General features: G+C 39.5%; 1 protein-coding gene across 9 annotated transcripts in view; it reads left to right on the forward strand.

Moving 5' to 3' along the window:
• eag (potassium voltage-gated channel protein ether a go-go) overlaps positions 1–20,028 on the forward strand; it is a 389,509-nt gene that overhangs the window by 107,976 nt on the left and 261,505 nt on the right. For all 9 annotated transcript variants that reach the window (XM_072302442.1, XM_072302445.1, XM_072302446.1 and 6 more), the window contains one exon: positions 11,609–11,654. The gene's annotated coding sequence lies outside the window, so the exon portion shown is untranslated. The remainder of the gene's footprint in view (positions 1–11,608; positions 11,655–20,028) is intronic.

Below are 20,028 nucleotides of genomic sequence, written 5' to 3' on the forward strand. Positions count from 1 at the left end.
CGGTGCCTCGCTCGCACGCTGATGGTCTTATTTTTCATACGCATCTTGAGAGCGTTTCAAAACTTCGGTCGCACGGCCACTGTTCCCCTCCCATGGCTGAGGATAAAAAATTGAGCAACTCCAGAGAGAAAAAGTTGACATTAAGAGAGCACTAGCGTATGGAAACTACCGTAAGATCCCGCTTTTCCCTTTCCATCTAGGTGCCGCCGGGAAACGCAGCACCAACTTACATATTGATGACCATTGTTGCCGCATCCTTTCTTGAAATTCCGAGTTTTTCCGACGAATAATCCCTCTGAGAAATAAGCCTTCGGACAGTGTCTGAACTAGTGAAAAACGTTGTACGTTTTCTCTTCAAAAACTTACGCTGCACCGGAAAAAAACACATTGGATCTAGAGTCTAGACTCTTAAAAACATCGACAAGAAAAAATACTCTTAGTCCAGTAAACGAAGGGATTTATGCGGAACAAATTAGTAACAAGCTGAAATTTTTACCACTGATTATACCCACTGTGGGGCGTATTTTCACAAAAGTCCCCATTCCTAGCCCCCTAGGGATTTTTGCTAGCCCCCCTCAAAGTTGAAAAATCCCCCCTTCCAATTAAACTGCTGTAACTTGGCTCCTATTATAGTTAGACACCTCAATTTTTTTTTAAATTGTTCGTATTGATACGTACGTTAAAATGAAACCATTGGTCATCAAAATTTATCAAGAGATCGTTAAGAAAATTTTAAAACAAATTCAAAATTTATGAAATGGAATTATTTTTTTTTAAATAAATCGGAATAACTCCGTTATCGATTAAAAAATGGAATTTATACTTTATGAAAATTTTTAGAGGACGCAATTTCCTATCAAATGGTGTATTGGAAGTTAAGGTAGGAGCAAAGGGTGAGGATGAGAAGGGGGTGAAAGTCCGGCAGAGCGCGGCTCAGCGCGGCGCAGCGCAGCGTAATAACACGCAGCACTCACATAGAACCGCCCCAACTCAATGCTTCATGGCGGCATGTTTCTCAAAAAGCCCACTCCTAGAATTTTTTTTTTCTTCAATTCTGAGAGGGCAACATTCTTGTGAACTGCAGATAAATTTTATCTTTCAAAACCATAAATTTTTCAATATGTTTGGCTATAAATAATTACATTATATTTGAATGAAGCTGTTTCCACTCGGACGTGTTTTCGCTTCCTTCCTTTTTTTATTTATTTTTTTGAGAGTGAAACATTTTGAAATTTAGTTAGTAGTAAACATGACTGAATAAGAGGAATAAATGAGTATAGAATTAGATTGAGGTGGAAATTTATGGATATCTTTAATTACCTAATAGTTTTACTTATGAAAGAACACACAGCTCTACGAAAAATTAGAGCAAAAACAAATATTTAATACGAAAGAAAATGCCTACATGGGTATTACAAAAATGTCACCTTTTAAGCGATGTAGTCTATTATTGATGGCATTCGTTAATTTTCAGGTTAAAATTAATTGAACAGCAAATAAAAGCAATCATCGTAAAAATTATCAGTAACAAAACAATAATGACATAAAATAACGAAAATGGACACATAAAGTTAGCTGTTGGCAAGTTCAAGACGATACTTAAAATTATTTCGGGCAAAAACCTATAGATGGTCCTCTTCAAATTCTTCGACGGCTGGTAATATATTTTTACATGTTCCGCCACTACAATTACGACACATAGCTGAACAACAGAGTCCTTTTTTAAAACATTTACAGTTTGTGCCGCAACCAGACTTACAGTTACAGTAGGTCATCTATATAACATCATCAGGCGCAAAATTTAATGTAGAATGAATAGGTAATAGAAATTTTCTTTCATCGCTTCCCTCTTCTTCCCTCCATCCCCACTCTCTCGGGTCGAGAGAACTATTTCCAAGCCAAACTTGAATTTGATAGTAAACTCTAAAGCTATGCTGTTTCACCGCTAATGATGTTGGTGGAAGAGTCATCATCTCACATTTAGATTTTAAGGACATTTTAGCAACTTTTCTTGAATACATTATGAAGCGGCACTCATCTAAAATTTGAGTTAAGTTGGCTCCCCCATAAAAATGAATTAAATATTTTTCGCTTACTATGCCTATTCTTTCCTTATCAACAATCGACTCATTAAAAATTAGAACATCTTTTTGTAAAGAAGAATCATTAACCATGGGAGGTTGTATGCTTTTATTTTACTTGTCCTGAAAAGAGCGGAGGTGGTGTCGCATCCTGTCATTGCATAAGCGAAAAGAAGTAAAGAACTAGTTTGCTTAAAATCGTCGACTAGTTTCACGATATTATACAGAGTACCAGGATTTTTTGAAGTTCCAGGAATTTTGAAAAATATATTTAGTTTCCTTCTCTTGATTAATATTAACATTATAACCGTAAGATCAGTGTCCGTCCCTACCACAACAACTGTTTCTCCTCTCTCAGCTTTCAAAATGGCAGACGAGACAATATCCCGATCTGCATCGGCCTCTGCAATAAACACCTCGACACCAACTTTTCTCAACTGCTCCTCACTGACAGCTGCAATGAGCTTTTTCTTATTTTAAGAATTTGAGAGAAATTCAGCCTGCGTTTTCGTACCTACATTGCATTGCTAAAGTGAAATTTATTGTGGCTGATGTTTTTTTTTTTTTTTTTTGCTCTTCTTAATTTTTCTTGACCTTTTGTGGTTGAATAAGCAGGAAAACCGTCGAAAACCAAAGATGAATGCTTAGTGTATCGCTTAAGAGCACAAGATACGTACATATAGACAATATCTCCGTAAGTAGCAAGTTTCGGCCATCTTTTCGGCATTTTCTCACACACTCTTGCAGCATAGAAGAATGAACCCTTCCACCGCGGTCATTTTCAGTACGCGCCTCATACACGGAGAAAAAAATTTCGCACGTGGGACCCGAAGTTTAGGTCATATGGATCTCGGAAGTTTTCGGAATGAGCATCTGAACACTTAATTAAGGTCTAGCTGCCGAAGTTCAGGTCTGACATCTAAAACTTCAGTTCTTACATCTGAAGTACTTCAGATGTGAGAACCGAAATTTTTCGGATGTGAAAACCGAAGTATTTCAGATGTGAGAACTGAAGTTTCAGATGTCAGACCTGAACTTCGGCAGCTAGACCTTAAGTGTTCAGATGCTCAATCCGAAAACTTCAGAGATCCATATGACCTAAACTTCGGGTCCCACGCACGAGATTTTTTTCTCCGTGTACAATACATCCTCCGACTCCTGGAGCCATCCTGGTTCCTACCCTCAGATTCGGAACTTGACCGCTGGTCGGCACTTTGTCTATAGGATATTTCCATTCATTTTTCCTAGGAAGCGTGGTGAAAGCGGCATGCTGAAAAAAATGCTCGGCGCCGTCTTTTCATCGAGATGTCGTGTTTTTAAGGATGCTTCGGCCACCATCTTAATCCGTTCATAGTCAAATGAAGCGACGCAATACTGCCATGCCAAGAAAGAACGCCGTATGAACATTCGGACGTTGCCCAATTTCCTCTGATATAATAAGAATTTTCCGGCAAACTTGTGAGCAATTTTCTTGCAAATTTTCAGGGAATCGAATACACAGTTTTGTTTACGGTGTCTGATAGGGTACCTATCGAAAAAATATTCATAATTTTACGTAGGTATATAGCAAAATATCGTATAAGAGAAAATTCGGCAACATTCGAACTTTCATGAGGCTTTTTTCCTAAGTACGGCAAAATTTTTGCCACAAGTCACAGTATATGCTCAGAAAAAATATAACGATGTCGATTGAAGTTAACTTAGTATGTGACTATCAAGACGATCGCCAGCCCCTCTGGTCGCTAGGCGTACCTACCGCTCAGCGCTGGGTGTGGCACGGCGCCGCGCGACATCGCACTACGTCATGTTTCGGCTCCTCTCCCACCCCACTCATTGTCCGAATCCTTACTTCAAGAGGACCAATTGAAAGGAAATTGTGTTCCCTACAAAGTTTCTAATGAACAAAAAGTCCATAGTTGCAGTTAGAAAAAAGTTATCACGCTCTTTGTGAGAAAGAGGCTATTCGATTTCTAAAAATTTGCGAATTTTTTCAAAATTTTCAGCTTTCCGTGGAAAAATTTGCATGATTATTAAAAATTTCTTAAAGAACATATCAAGACGGACATTTTAAAAAAAATTAGAGGTGTCTAGCTACATTAGGGTCTGAGTTATAGCGCTTTGAATCAGAGGGGGATTTTTCAACTTTGAGGGGGGCCAGCAAAAATCCCTAGGGGGGTAGGGATGGGGACTTTTGGGAAAATGGTCCTCTCAATGGGTACTATCAATGGGGGGAAAAATTAGCTTGTTACTAATTTGTTCATCAAACCCCCTCTTTTTTCCCTTCGTTTACTGGACTATCTTGATTTAAGCTTAGATCTGATTGAATCAAGAATCCTTTTTCTTGTCAATGTTTTCAAGAGTCTGGACTCTAGATCCAATGTGTAGAATCCATGTATCAGAATGCTTAAACTCGTACCTTGTCTACTGACTGCCCCATTCTTCCTTCAAGTTGTAGAACTGATCTGCTAGAACTCAGCAAAGCGCCTTCAATTTCGCGTGATACCCTAAGCCTCATCGCGAAGTTAGTTTAGTTGCGTGACCCAACTAAACCAAGCAGTAGGTTAATTTGAGCGGATTTCCTTTTCATTTATGCTTAAATCTGATTGAATCAAGAGTCCTTTTTCTCGTCAATGTTTTCAAGAGTCTGGACTCTAGATTAAATGTGTTTTTTTTTTTCAGTTTGGAAAATAGTCACTGACAACGGAAAGTTTGAAAGTACGCTCTTGAGCTAGATATTAAGTATTTTTAAATATCAAGTGGAAGTCAGATATTCCAAATGACGTCATTTGTAATTTATGCCATTTGACCAATGTTATTTGTGTTCTTATCTGGTTTAAGAGTTCATCTCCAGACTTTGCATCGTGTGATTTGTTGTCATCGCAAAAGTACGGAGTGAAAATATTTAGCGCAGTGCAAATTCATTCATTCTTTGTTTAGTAGCCTCCTCCCGAAAATGCATTACAATATGCAAAATACCCTCTGAATTTTTAAAGAGAGGTAGGAGAAGCCCAGCCCTGAGGAAAATTTTTGTTTTCGGTTTTTCTTTTTTTCTCTTTTTTTGTAGCCATAATTTGGCGAATATTTTCTCACTAATTTGACAGAAACACAAGAAGGTTATCAATTTTGTAATATTCAGACGTTGACTAGAGGTCCAGTTACACGATGAAATTGAGCCATCAAACTGAAGCTCTGATTGGTGGAAAAAGACCTGAGGTGAGGATGCGACCAATGAGAGGCCCAATTTGATGGCTCAATTTGATCGCGTAACTGGACCTCAACATTTTCCCTCCTCTTCGTTTCTCAAACGAAGGAACGTAACTACATTTCAGTGTCACCGGATCTCTCCTCGCAAATTGCATTGTTATACTGAGAATCTTTGGGCATTTCTACGACTACCTGAAAACACTTATTTTTCTTCAAAACTTGATCAGAGAAATTTTATATAAAAACTGCACGGGCCCATTCTTATGGAAAAGTAAAAATGCTTTCAGTCAATTGCGCAACTTTGGAATGGAGTTACATCCCTTCGTCCGGGGGACACCGCTCTGTGTCGAAGTGAATTTTCAAACGAAACTTATCTCCTTTTACTCGTTTTATCTTGCTATTTACTAAGCGCTTCATAGTTATAGTTTCGATGGTGAAATGGAGATGTTGCACGTGTGAGGGATTTGCGATTTGACCATTGATTCTCATGTAAAAGTTCGCGAGAAACACGATGGTGGTGCCACTAGTTTTCTCTGAAATCATCTCCCAAGCTCAAAAAAAGCTCTCGAGTTGAGGCCCAAATGGAGGGGATGTCCCACGCTATCCTGAGAGTCTACATCTACATCAAGACAAACTCTCCATGCAAAGATAGGGAGCAAATACATTGACAGGGCTGCCACTTTATTTGGGGACTTCAAAACTGAAAATACGGCATCATCGCTAATGTATTTGCTTCCTATCTTTGTATGGAGAGTTTGTCTTGATGTAGAGGTGGACTCTCATGATAGCGTGGGACATTCCCTCCATTTTTGCCTCAACTTGAGAGATGTTTTTGAGCTTGGGAGCTGATTTCAGAGCAAACCAGTGGCACCATCGTGTTTCTCGCGAACTTTCAACAGTCAAACTTAAATTCCTCACACATGCAATATCTCCACTGCAGAAATGCGTATCTCGATAAACGGAGTTGCAGACTTCTAGCAATAAGCTACATTCGTGTAACTAAACATCATTTTCGAAAACCTCCATGATTTTATTCTCTACGTGAAGTATACTTTGTGAAAATTTCAAGCTATAATTTTGGCCGGGCCTCCTCCAAGAGAAAGAAGTAGGAGCAGAGATTTTGAATCACTGCATCTGAGTTACGCATTTTTGCAGTTTCACAGTCAAGTTTTAATTTAGACCTCTTCCCGTGGCGCATTCCGTGCGCTCCTCTGAAAAGACGGCTTACAGACGGAAAACCGAACGAAGGATTGCAGATGACTTGCGCAGCGCGTCCGTCATTGTGACACTGCTCGGTTGCACCATGGCTCGACTTTGATGCCTCGGATATAAATGTTTGGTCTCCAGCAGCGCGCAAACACAAATGAAACCCGAGCAACCCGGCCAGTTCATTTCTTACTGTGCGTCATTCCCCCCTCTTTTTACTTGCCAAGCAAATAAAAGGGGCCCGGCGACTATCTGGATTGCATCCGAGTTTTATTTTGAAGGCATTGTGGAAGGACTGCTCTTGATAGCATCGTCGGCGATTCGGCCGCCGGATCGTGCGCGTTCGAATTTTCGCTCGCTGAGAAATATGGAATATTCCCTGGAGATCGGCAACGTTGCTTGTTACGTAAAAAGCCAGCGGATCTCCTGGTGTGCTTTTTGGTCCTTTTCCAAACTTGGGGGATTCATCTCGCTCGCAACTTTAGTAACGTTTCGGTCCCCTCTCCGAGCCTCGTATTCAACAATCCGCTCTGGTCTTTGTCGCCACAAACTCATCTCGTCGTCCCCCGGACGAAGAAACGTAACTCCACTCCGATGTCGCCAAATTGACTCAAGAAATCGATTTATTTTAAAAAAATGTACTTGTGCAATATTTATCCAATACTGTTATGATTTTTCTTACGAAATCCAGAGAAAAATCAGCAAAATTTTCTGTTAAAAATGCTCATCTTGTCTCTCATATCGTCGCCTCTCGGACGAAAGGACGTAACTCCACTCCAGTGTTGCCAAATTGGCACAAGCAATTGATTTATTCTCCAAAAATGTACTTGTGCAACATTTAGGTATCCAATATTATTATGATTTTTTTACGAAATCTAGAGAAAAATCAGCAAAATTTTCAGTTAAAAATGCTCATCTTGTCGTCTCTCCGACGAAGTAACGTAACTCCACTCCAATGTTGCCGAATTGACTCAAGAAATTGATTTATTTTAAAAAAATGTACCCGTGCAATATTTATCCGCAATTTTTTTTTCTTTTTTTACGAAATCTAGAGGCAAATCTGTGAAATTTTTAGTTCAAGACGCTCCCAGTAAGAACGCAATTTGCAATGTAAGGAAGTTACGTTATTTCGTGAAGTCAACGACGATATGAGAATACTAAACTGATGGGCAATTGATTTATTTTACAAAAATGTACCCGTGCAATATTTGTCTAATTTTTTTGTGATTTTTTTACATAATCTAGAGAAAAGTATGTGAAATTTTTAGTTAAAAATGCTCAAGATGCTCTCAGTAAAAATGATATTTTCGAGGGGAAATTTGGCAACAATATAAGGAAGTTATGTTCTTTCGTGAGGGAAATGACGATATGTGAGAGATTTTCTCTCGCGACCCTCTCTTTCACAGACCCTGACCAATTGGTAATCCACGAATCCAAGAACCTACATTAATTAAATGATCGAGTATATTTTTCGTAGTCACATATAATATTGCGATCTCTCCCGATACTATACCTAGAGCCAGTGTCCTTCAAAATTGACTACATTTTGCAATCAGGAATTCTTTAAGTATTCCTATTTTAAATCAAACTAGTATCATTTTTTCCGCTCAAAAATCAGGAAATTTCGTGTCGAATCTGAAGAAAATCGAAAATTCAACTTAGTTGACACCCTGTATTCAATTCACAAAATCTTTCTCATGTAAAGGCGATCTTTGATTACAGGTATATTTTTTCTACGAACTGATTGCGGTAGAGGCACGGGTCGTAAGTCAGTATGTTGGACTTTTTTAGCCAACTTGCGTTAAAAATCAGCGTAAAGCTGAAAATCTCAATACAGATCTCGTTACTATCTCTCGTACCAGTGTTGCACCAAACAGCGTATCTCTTCGAGGGATGTGCTCAGATGAGTTTTCTCCGTCTGTATTGAGATTGTCAGCTTTATGCTGATTTTAAACGCACGTTGGCTAAAAAACTCCAACATACCATATTTTTCCCAAACATGCCCAAAAAAAGAATCGGTTCCTTTTCTGTGGTATGCAGACAGAAGGTCTACAGCAAAAATGTCCACAAGCAAAAAGTCTACATTTTTTGGTCAACATTTACAATGTCTAGAACTAAAAAGTCCACCACAAAAATGTCTACAAATAATAATGTCTTCTAAAAAAAAGTCCATACTTAGAAAGTGCACCTCTGAATGGAATAGGTAGAGTTAACTCACCTCAGTTACTTCTTTCGTTGTATCTATGGAGAAGAATACTCGTGTATTCATTTTCCTTTGATAGACGCGTTATGTGTAGACATTTACTTTCTTAGGCATTCTAAAAGTAGACTCCTTAATTGTAGAATTTTGATTGTAGACTAAATAATGTAGTCATTTTTTGAGTAGACCTTTTTTTCGTAGACCTACTGTCCGTGATTCTTTCCTGTAAACACCGTCAATGGCGTTGGACCTCAACGGTGCGTAATGCAGGTTTCCCTTCTAAAACCGAGACCATATAACGTTCCCCGATGTTTCCCGTCAGATGTGGCAATTGTAAAGCTGAATGTATTTCCATTTACCCCTCGAGCTTTGCTTTTGGTCGCCTTTCAATAACAACCACCCTGCTTTAGGCGATGTTCCATTTTTCATATTTATGAGCCTTTGTAAGGAGTGCCCCCCCCCCTTTCCTCCCAATAGACGATTCAAGCGAGCGGGGTGTCGCGCGTACCAAATAGTGCTGGAAAATCCCGAAATCCCCACGCGATCCACCGTAATTCAGATAGATCTTGCAACGTTCAACCGCCTTCCGAGAAATATACACTTACTCTCCTCGCCTTTTCGTGTAGTAAAACTTTATATTTCGCACCATGCTGCCTTGCTAAACCAGAACGCCGTATGAACATTCGAGAGTTGCTGAATTTCCTGCCACAACATATTTATCTCGAGGAAAGTGCTGCATATTTTTCCTTGAAATGCTCTTATGTTCCGGATTAAATTGCGAACGAAAGTACCTGAAAAATGGAGATGTTGCATGTGTGAGGAATTTGCGATTTGACTGTTGTTTCTTATATAAAAGTTCGCGAGAAGCACGATGGTGCCACTGGTTTTCTCTGAAATCAACTCCCAAGTTTAAAAAAAGCTTTCAAGTAGAGGCCAAAATGGAGGGGAGATCCCTCGCTATCCTGAGAGTCCACCTCTACATCAAGACGAACTCTCCATGTAAAGATGGGGAGCAAATACATCAGCAGTGATGCCATGTTTTCAGTTTCAGAGTCTCCAAATAAAGTGCCAGCCCTGTCAATGTATTTGCTTCCTATCTTTGCATGGAGAGTTTGTCTTGATGTAGAGGTGGACTCATAGCGTGGGATATCCCCTCCATTTTGGCCTCAACTTGAGAGCTTTTTTTGAGCTTGGGAGATAATTGCAGAGAAAACCAGTGGCCACATCGCATCGTGTTTCTCGCGAACTTTTACATCAGAATCAACAGTCAAATCGCAAATTCCTCACACATGCAACATCCCCATTGAAGAGAAATAATTCAGAATTTTTCAAGTGAATTTGTTTTTTATTGAAGGAAGTATGGCAACGTCTGAAGGCTCCTACGGCGTTTTTCCTGAGCACGGCCGCATAAAAGAATGGGCATCCGCATCAGAACGGTAAATCCGACAACACGAGTTTGTAGGTTGCCATTATGTTTGGTTCCCTCGCGGTGGTATCACAAGCGGTAGGCGGATTCTTCCGCTGAGCGATGAAGCAACGCTGACATCACCGGTTGAAAAAGAGCGAGGCCGCCCGCCCGCCGGTCAAGTTTCTAGCGTGGCTTTGTGAAGCGGGCGTTTCTCTCAAATTGGATTTTTCTCCAGGTTTAATGAAAACCCCGTTGTTATTTCACACAGCTCTATTCCGCTCGGCTCTCGACGAGCCCCGGCTTTGAGCCCGCTAGAAAATAGATATTCATGCTTTCAATACACCCGCAGTTTGCAATGATGAGGCGAGCCTATGAAGCGGCTCGCTGCACATTTACCTGTATTGATTTAGGATTTGATAATACAGTCTTGCGTTGATTCTTCCCCCTTCCGGAGCGGGAAATATTCTATTAAGTTAGCCTCCAGGGTAGCTGGCTGCTCTCCGGTTGAAACGGTTTCCGCTCATGTGCACTGCCGTGCTAAGGAAAAACGCCGCACAGTGGATCGAGTCAATTAGAGAGGTCGGACTTGAAAGTTTTGACTAAAACTGCAAATTTCGATGGTTAATTAGTCCTTATTGAGTTTTGAGGGGTGCCTTTCGAAGAAATCTTGACGAGGATATGTGGATTGCATTTTGCAAAAAGGAACCACTAGCATTGCAATGTTGCTAAGATTGTGCAACTTATTTTGTCTTGGAGGAAAACCTCGATTATCCATTAATAGTTTCTATTTTACTCGCTAAAAACTGTAAATTTAAGACAAAAATTACCATCTAAATTTTATAGTTTTTCACGATTTCCGCAATTTTATTGCAAAAGATGAAGTCGCACAGTCTAAGCATCATTGCAATGCTATAGTGGTTCCTTTTTGCAAAATGCAATCCATGTTTGCTTGGAGATCTCAGGGATTTTTGAAAATTCATTCGTATGTTTCGAGAATACGTCACATTTTTATTTTTGACTGAATCTGTTTAACGTTTATCTTTAGTTTCAACAGAATATATATGCTTATATGCAGACAAGAATCATTTTGCGTCGGAAAAAGACAATGCGCCTAGTCATGTATGATCAGTAAAGGTAGAAAAAAGTATCTGAGAATAGAGAAGATATCGTTTTTTTTTTTTATTTATGACTATACAATTTAATTAAGAGTTTATCAAGCCTTCTAGACTTACAGTTTCCTAATTTTAAATTTAAAACCCTTTCAAGACTTTTACTAATATAAATTGATGTGTTCATTTCGTCTTTACACGCAAGTGCTTTTTTATTAGCGCAGGATTTACGTTCACAACTATGTAACTCGGCACGTGGAAGTTTTTAATTTACCTAGGCTATTTTCTACCATCTATGTTGCTAGTTATCGGTGACTGTAATGACGCGACAGCGTTCTGCCACCGAGGTCACAATATTTTGAGTAAATGAGACTGACGTTAAGGTTTTCTTTTGTTCCAGGTGCTGAAACCGTTCATCCCTATGAAAACCAATCTTAGGATTTTTGGTGAGTAGTCTATCAATCTTACAGCAAAGCGTAACTTTTTGACACGCGCTACCTTTCCGCTCCTGGAGAATAATTTAGAAGTGAATAAAGTAAGTCATTACCGACCCGGAGGAGAAGTTTTTGACGCGGAGTTCTCGGTTTAAAAATTCATTCGGCTCAACTCACTTCCATGAGTACTCATTAATGCGCTGAATTGCTGCTGAAATGTAGCGCATTTAAGTCAGAGAAGTTTAAAAATAATGAAGTAGGAACTTTGTCACCAAGGAAGAGGGAACGAAGCAATCTATTGAACCTTCTCTGCTCAATTTATGTATTACACACTAGATACAGAGGGATATAAGAAATTTACACTTCTTATTGCATAGTACATATATAACGTGCACGGAGAAAAAAATTAATCAGGGTTATCTCGTATAATTTTGGTACTACCCCAATTCGTTGGATGATATGGATGTCGAAGGCAATTAGTCAAATCAGGCATTTTATCAATTGCCTAGGCCGGTACAATCAAATTTTGACAGTTTACGGAATGCTGTAAATTTATAGCGAGGAGCTCACAGGTTTTAAATATTTTGGGAAGAACAACTCTTCAAATCTGCAAACTCTCCTTTTTCCTTCCTTTTTACATTCTTTTAGTACATTTAAATTTTAAAATTTTAAAAATTCTACGTTTTATGACGTGCTGATTTTCATGAGAAATGTGCATTCAGGATCTGAAAATCGTTCAACATATTTTTGTATGCTGCAAATTTGTACAGACAATTCTTTCTTACAGGAGGAACGAATTATTTTGTCTAAAATGAGGGTAGAAAATCAAAATCTCTACGTAAGAATATTTGACTATTTGCGTATCCATTTAACAAAATGCCTCATTTGTCTGTCTTCCACATGGGCGTTTCCAACTTATTACGGTAGAACTGCAACTCAAGTTGGGGTAGTACCGCAACATTTGAGGAGCTTTCCGGAAAAAGGGCACATAGCAAAAAATTGCGTTTGAGAGAAATGCATTTGAAGTTTTGATCATTACTCTATGGCCACTGACAGTGACTTCCGTTCGAAATCGAGAGTCCAAGCTGCGATGAAAGGTACCATCAGTGGCCGGAAATCAATGATTGAAACTTGAAATGCATTTTTCAGAAACGCTATTTTTTGCTATGTGTTTTTTTTCCGGAAAGCTCCTCATTTGTGTTAGTAACCTAATTTATTAAGGTACTACTACAACTGATTTATTGAGCTACTACTACAACTTATTAAGCGCTTATTATAAGCGCTCAGCCGTTAGGCAGGCGATTTTTGTTTTCGTTTTGCCACTTGAGTTCTTCTACAGTAAAGCGCTCAAGCGATTGAATGGCTCACCAACTCAATAAAACTTGGCCGACGAGATTCACGGAATTTTCTTTTAACTAGCTAATGATACCCCCTTTTACGTTATCAAATATAAATTAGCGGATAAAATGAATAACATTCCCAAAATTTTCTCTGCTGGAAAGTTTATAGTTATTCTCTCATTATGTCTGAAAATTCAGGTATTGAATTCTTTTCATCCGAACTTTTTGCCACGGTGATGACTTTTCCTGAACCTGTTAAAATTCGCTTCCACTTGACACAGCTGTTGCGTTACCGTTACCATAGAAATGCAGCTTTTGAGCCATTTCCTTTTCTTTCAACCCTGCTCTTGTCTTATGTGTATCGCAGTCCCCGCCCCCCCCCCCCAAAAAAAAAATAAAAAAAATCCAACTGCCGAGCGCCTCTCTCATACCTGTACGTTTTAGAGCCTTCCCTTTTTTTAAAATTTTTTTATTTTTTTTATTTCGCCACCATTAAATTATTAAACCACTAATTCCCTAAAAGTTAATAGTTTAACACAGAGAATTTGGCAACGTATGAAGACTCACATTGCCGTGCTAAGGAAGAACGCCGTATGAACATTCCAAATTTCCTTCGATAAAATGTTTATTTTGAAGAAAGTTATTATGAATATATTTCCGAAACGTTTTTCAAGAACTTTAGGTAAAATTGCAATCAAAATTATCTGGAAGCTTGGAAGATAAGTGTTTTCTAAATTTGCCCGCAAATTCGTGATTTACGCAGGCAATTTGGCTACGCCTAAAGGTTCACTGGAATAAAAACACATTGGATCTAGAGTTCAGACTCTTCTAAACATCGACTAGAAAAAATACTCTTGATTCAATCAGATTTAAGCTGAATTCAAGAACCAAGCCTGTTAATTTGAGCGGATTTCCTCTTGATTTAAGCTTAAATCTGATTGAATCAAGAGTCCTTTTTCTTGTCAATGTTTTCAAGAGTCTGGACTCTAGATCCAATGTGTTTTTTTTCCAGTGTTCGTACGGCTTTCTCCCTCGACACGACAGTGAATGAGTCGTTTTGAGATTTCCACCACAACGAGGAAAAGGAGCCCGCGGCGCGGCTCTGCGCGGGGAAAGCTCACAATGCTCACAGCTCAACGGAAGCTTCTTATTTTTATGTAATTTTTAAGTACATGCTCAATCGTCTGTCATGTCTGGTAGACTTATGGAGCGGAATGAAGCTCGCGGCCTTGGCCCGGTTGAGGCGTTCGGCTCCTGAAGCTCGGACCGCGGTCGAGTCCGCGCATCCTTTTGTCCGATTCCGAGTCGCGAAAAACGGAATCGATGCAATTCGGTCGGCGGGACAACACTCCGACAAATTAACACAAAAGCTCTGACCTTCCCTGTCACGTGTCGCAAGGAGTTCGAGTCTACGTTCCGCCCAACATTTCCTCCTTGCCGTTGTCTCGAATCCCGGAAATTTAAATCGTCGCTCCATGCGCGGAAAAAATTAAATTGCTGATTTAACAATTAAATTGCTAAAAAGAGGTGACTCTAATACTGCCGTGCAACGCAAAAACGCAGTAAACGCCATTTTAAACTTTTTTGAAATAATTTATCATAGCAAAAAAGCTTGTGTACTTTGGGACTATATGTTCACAGAATTTACTCCTTTATATTATCGAGAATTCAACCTAAAAATTTGAGATGCATGAGTAAAGCAGTTTTTATTTTATAAAGTGTTAAGTTCGAAAAAACGCGGAAAAATCTTGATGGATTTACGGCGCTCTTGCTTAGCACGGCAGAACATTTCAACGTAGATTCCACAACACAAAAATGCTATTTTAATCAACCCCGTGGTTAAATTAGCTTACAATAGTGGTCAAAGTAGTATTTTTGTGTTGTGAAATCTACTTGTCTGTCCAGTGCAGTCACTTTTTCTGGCAATTTAATTGTTAAATCAGTAATTTAATTTTTTCCGTGCTCGCAAAAGGGCTGCTATAGGATTGCGCAAATTCTCCCTTTTTTACCTTTTTGGAGATGCATAGGATTGCGCGAATTTTTCAGGTAGCAGTCCTACATTGCCGTGTTAAGGAAGAACGCCGCATGAGCCTTTAGACGTTGCTAAGTTTTCTTTAATAAATAACGAACATACGGGGAAAATTGTGAATACTCTTTTTCAAAATTTGCAGATAATTTAAATCTAAAATATCTGAAAACAAGGAAAAATATGCATGACTTACTTTAGAAGTTCATGTCTTATCCAGGGATAGTTTGCAACTCTCAAATGTTCATATGGCGTTTTTCTGTAGCACGGCAGTATAACATTCCTACAGTCTTGTAGGCGCTATTATGCGTTCCACGCCAACCGATTGCTGCACTGCGTTTAGCGCAATGCGAGAAGTATTCATGCAGTTTTGTAGGCGCTAATATGGGCTTTACGCGCGCCGGCCGCATTGTTTGGCGCAATGCGTGCAGCATTCCTACAGTCTTGCAGGCGCTAGAATACGTGTAACGCCGGCCGCACTGTGTTTGGCGCGATTATTCGAAGTCTTGTTTGAATAATCGCAGCATCAAATAGTAGAGCCTAGAAGGCCCATGCTGTGTTTCGACGCCGTAAAAGCATTCCTACGTTTTACCGATCGATCAAAGTAGAATCGAACAATGTGTCAGTTATGGTGCTTAATACTTTACCCTGTCCAGTATTTGGTCATCTTTTTTAAAAATTCGTGATCCCTATTTGCAAACAAAAGTACATCGACTTCATCAGGAGGTTGATTCTGTAATGCGGTGAGGTTTCTTCTGTCATGTTACGGCAACCATGTTTTCGCGATGAAATGGAAATTCTATTCCCGAAAGCGAAGTTACTTTGACTGGAAGATTCCTGGAAACATCAGATCCTTTCAAAGAAAACTTCCTGAATTAACTTCCGCGCAGACACTTCCATTCCACCAATCAGCACTATTTTAAGTCGTTCGATCGGAATTGAAATTTTGTCCATCAGCATCTAAAGTTTGTCAAAGCACTTGTTGGGAATTCATTATATTGGAATTCGGTTGAAATTATTCGTTGACTTCTCAGTCTACTTGGTGATCGCACCAAGAGCACCTACACGGTCGTGCTAAGGAAGAACACCGTACGAGCCGTCAGGCGTCGCCAAATTTCATTTGATAAAACGCAAATTTTCTGGTGAACTTATGAATATTGTCCTTCCGATTTTTTTACATAATTTTGTTCGCAATTTCACTTGAAGTTCCTGAAAATTTTGAGGAGAAATATTCAAAACGTTCCGAAAAAATTAACATTTTATCAAAGGACATATGGCAACTCTCAAATGCCCATACGGCGTTCTTCCTTAGCACGGCAGAACACGCTAGCGGCCAGCGTTATTTTCGGTTCTGCGCTACGGCGCTGCATACAACTATTCGTACTTGATGGATGTGCGTGTTGCATACGCATTCATTTGAAGGCGTTTTAACTTTCATCGCGCTCGCAACGCAGCAATGACCCAACGAGTGCCATGTTTATACGTATACAGCATTCGTTTGCGGTTTTAATCACCGATGAAAGCATGGAAATTGCTGGCAGCTGATATCATTTGTATGATTCGTAACGGAAGGAGCTCATTAAAGGAAGATTGAAACCACACCGGGAGCTTCGGAGAAGACCTCACATTGAATCGAACTATGACAGTGCCAAATTTTGTATAAAAAATAATAAAATAATTGTCTTGGAGGAAAGTTATGAATCTTCTTTAATAACAGATTCACACACTCTAGATCGAATAATTAACAAAGTTCTCTGAAAATTTAGACGAGAACGCCAACTAGTAGCCTGTTTTAGTAGACACCCAGATTAAGTCGTTTTAATAATTCGGAAAATAATTGAGACTAGTAACTCAGGCCATCGGCTCAATCCTCGATTCAAATATTTACTCGCGAGACCTCTATGCATACTTTTCATCGAGGGGGAGAAAACAAAACAATGAAACAAAAAAACGGTGCGCATCTGGATCGTGCAGTAAATCGTCCTCGGTAGAGCGACCTTTTGAATAATTCGGCTGGCGTGACTCGCTGACTCCTCAGTGCTCGACATCTCTTGACGGCCCAGCGCACATTGGAGCGAGTCAACAAGAAAGGTTGGACATGCAATTTTTGACTTAAATTCCACATTTTAATGTTAATTTTTCCATATTTTAAATTTTAAAGATGCTTTTCAAAGGGTATCTTACGATAACACCACCTGAACCAACTTCTACGTTTCTTATTAACAAAGATGTGAGGTCTTTACTAGTCCGGAGATGGTACTGACTTTTTAAGGCCAATCCGAAAGTACTGAAAAAGTGCGGATATGCCGCAAGAAGGTCCGGAATTCTATCGCCAGTCGAATAAGAATTTCAAATTTTTGATTTTATTCGAATTGCGTGAAATACAGATACTCAAAATGTACCGAATTTTTCTGTTAAGGAGGTACACTGTCCATTTCTTGGTAATGTACTGAAACAGTACCGTAAAAGTACTGATCTTTGGCCAGCTTGTTTTAGTAGACACCTAGTAGTCTTTCTAGAAACATATCCTTTCCCTAGGAAGGAAGCCGCATATGGTTTACATTGTGATTAATGGAGGTGCAAGGAAATCCGTAACTTACCATCATAAAATGATCAATTTTTACTAGCCTCGAGTCCAGTTTAGCTGTATAACTCTGGAAGTGGTTCCTTGCAATGGATTGCAATGATTTGCCAGTACAAAAAGTACAAAATACGGAAGAAAGTATTCTATGACTTTGACAAGCTTTTTGGGGTACATTTACACACAATTCGATGTCCGATTTGACTCGTTGACTCGCTCCACGAGACCACAGTGCGGCGCGGCGCGGGGTGGCTCGGTGTGACATGTCCCCCGAATAATCCGAGTTTAAGGGAAGCGCGATCGAAGAATCGGGAGGCAGACGAATAGAACGACAAATGTCAACTTTGACAGTCGCTTCTCCGGCGGAGCTTTGACAAATCCGCGCTTAATCCGAACAAGTCGATTAAGAAATCAACTCGGGAATTGGGCGAACGATCGCCGGGCCGTCTCACCCGCGCCGCGCTTCCAGCTTCGAAACCCTCATAGCTGAGCCAATTTTCATGATTCTTAACAAAAATAAAAAAGACGTTTTTCGTTTAGTGTTTGATTCATGGGAAAATTGTTCAATTCCGACCCTTTTGTGCACGGAAAGTATACACACATAAACACAGTAAAACACATTGGATCTAGAGTCCAGACTCCTAGAAGCATCGACAAGAAAAAGCACTCTTGATTCAATCAGAATCTAGCTTAAATCAAGAACCATGCCTCTTAATTTAAGCGGATTTCGTTTTGATTCAAGCAAAAATCCGATTGAATCAAGACTACTTTTTTTGTCAATGCTTTCAAGAGTCTGGACTCTAGATTCAATATGTTTTTTTTTTCCAGTGGCTTTTTTTTTATCCTTTGTCTGACTAAATCGAGCTTATTACCTGAGTATATCCTTTCTTCGAGTCGAGACAAATCTTCGTTTCTCGGACGAAGAAATGTAACTCCATTCCAAGATTGCAAAATTGACTAAATCAATCGTATGAAAATGTACCCGTGCCATTTTTATCCAAAATTTCACTGATTTTTGCATAAGATTAGAAGAAAAATCAGTGACGCTTGTAGTCAGAAAAGCCAAAAATTCTCCTGGTAAAACTGGAATTTGCGGGGAGAAGTTTGGCAAAATTGAAATTTAGCTACGTTCTTTCGTGGGGGAACGACGAAATATAGAGGAGGAGGAGAAGAGGAGAGCAATGAAAGTAAATGAGGAAGAAGTAAGAAAGAAAAGGAGAAGGAGGTTGAGATTAAGAGGCAAACATTGATACAAATAATGCCGCTCCGGTGTGGTCAATATTGCATAATTGCATTTTATCGGGCGTTTCCTGGTCGGTATACAGAGAAGAGAACTTCCGGTACACATAAGGCTCTCCTGAGTTTTCGATCCTTTGAACCAGGCTTCACCTCGAATGTCCAAAGTTTTTATCAGTCACTCCAGAATCCGAATTCTTTACCAAAAACCCTGGACTTTTAAGCTGAGTTTCCGTTCCTTTAACAAAAAACTTGGGTTATTCGAATCGACAGCATTAATATGTCATTTGAACTAAAGTTTGATGCTCGTCAACGATTCTTTTAATCTCCTTGCATATAAGTTGAATTGTCGATGTAATTCACAATTTAAATCGCGAGAACTTCGCTGTTCTTCATTTACTCACGTAATAGATTGTGGTTCGACACTATCCAACGAGTCTGAGCGAAAATAACTATCGCAAGTTGGCAGCACTATTTTCCGCGAATTGCGTCTATTATACATTATTGATTCTATGTTAGGCAATAAATATTGATCGTTGCACATGCGGTCAAAAGGGGGAAACGATGAAGTATTGCTATATGTATGGACTGCATTTTGCAATTTGGAACTATAAATTCTGGCTCATCTGAAAAAACACTTGTGTGCATAGGGAAAGTAATGGCACATACGTTTTTTTTTAAACCGGGCTAGAATTTATATTTCTTAATTGAAAAATGTAGTCAATATGTAATTCGGATGAATCTCCACCAGCGGGTTGATTATCGAATCGTTATCGAATAACCTGATCGATGAATCCCTATATCTCGGCAAAGTTATTCATCGATCAAGTTCATTCGATAACGATTCAGCAATTGGACGTATATTTATCAAACGGAACGATGTGCGTTATGACGTGAGCCCTGTTATGCCTATATTCTTATGGGTCTCAGGTCTCATGTCTTAACGCACATAGTTCCGTTTGGCAGAAATACGTCCAATCGACCCTCAAACCTGTGTCGTAGTTCCAAGCTGAAATATTTTGACAAAACAGTTCGGACTAAACTAACCTAACCTAACTCCTTAACTCCCCCTTTTTCCGTGTTCCGTTTCATGGTAGCTTGCCCGTGCTGTAGCTCAGCAATCCCCGGCAGGTTTGGCAAATCAAAGCGGAAACCTTACCTGGCTCTGAGATGGGCGACACATGGAACATTCAGCCGTGCTAA

The sequence above is a fragment of the Bemisia tabaci genome, chromosome 7, assembly GCF_918797505.1.
Source record: "Bemisia tabaci chromosome 7, PGI_BMITA_v3".
NCBI classification, from domain to species: domain Eukaryota; kingdom Metazoa; phylum Arthropoda; class Insecta; order Hemiptera; family Aleyrodidae; genus Bemisia; species Bemisia tabaci.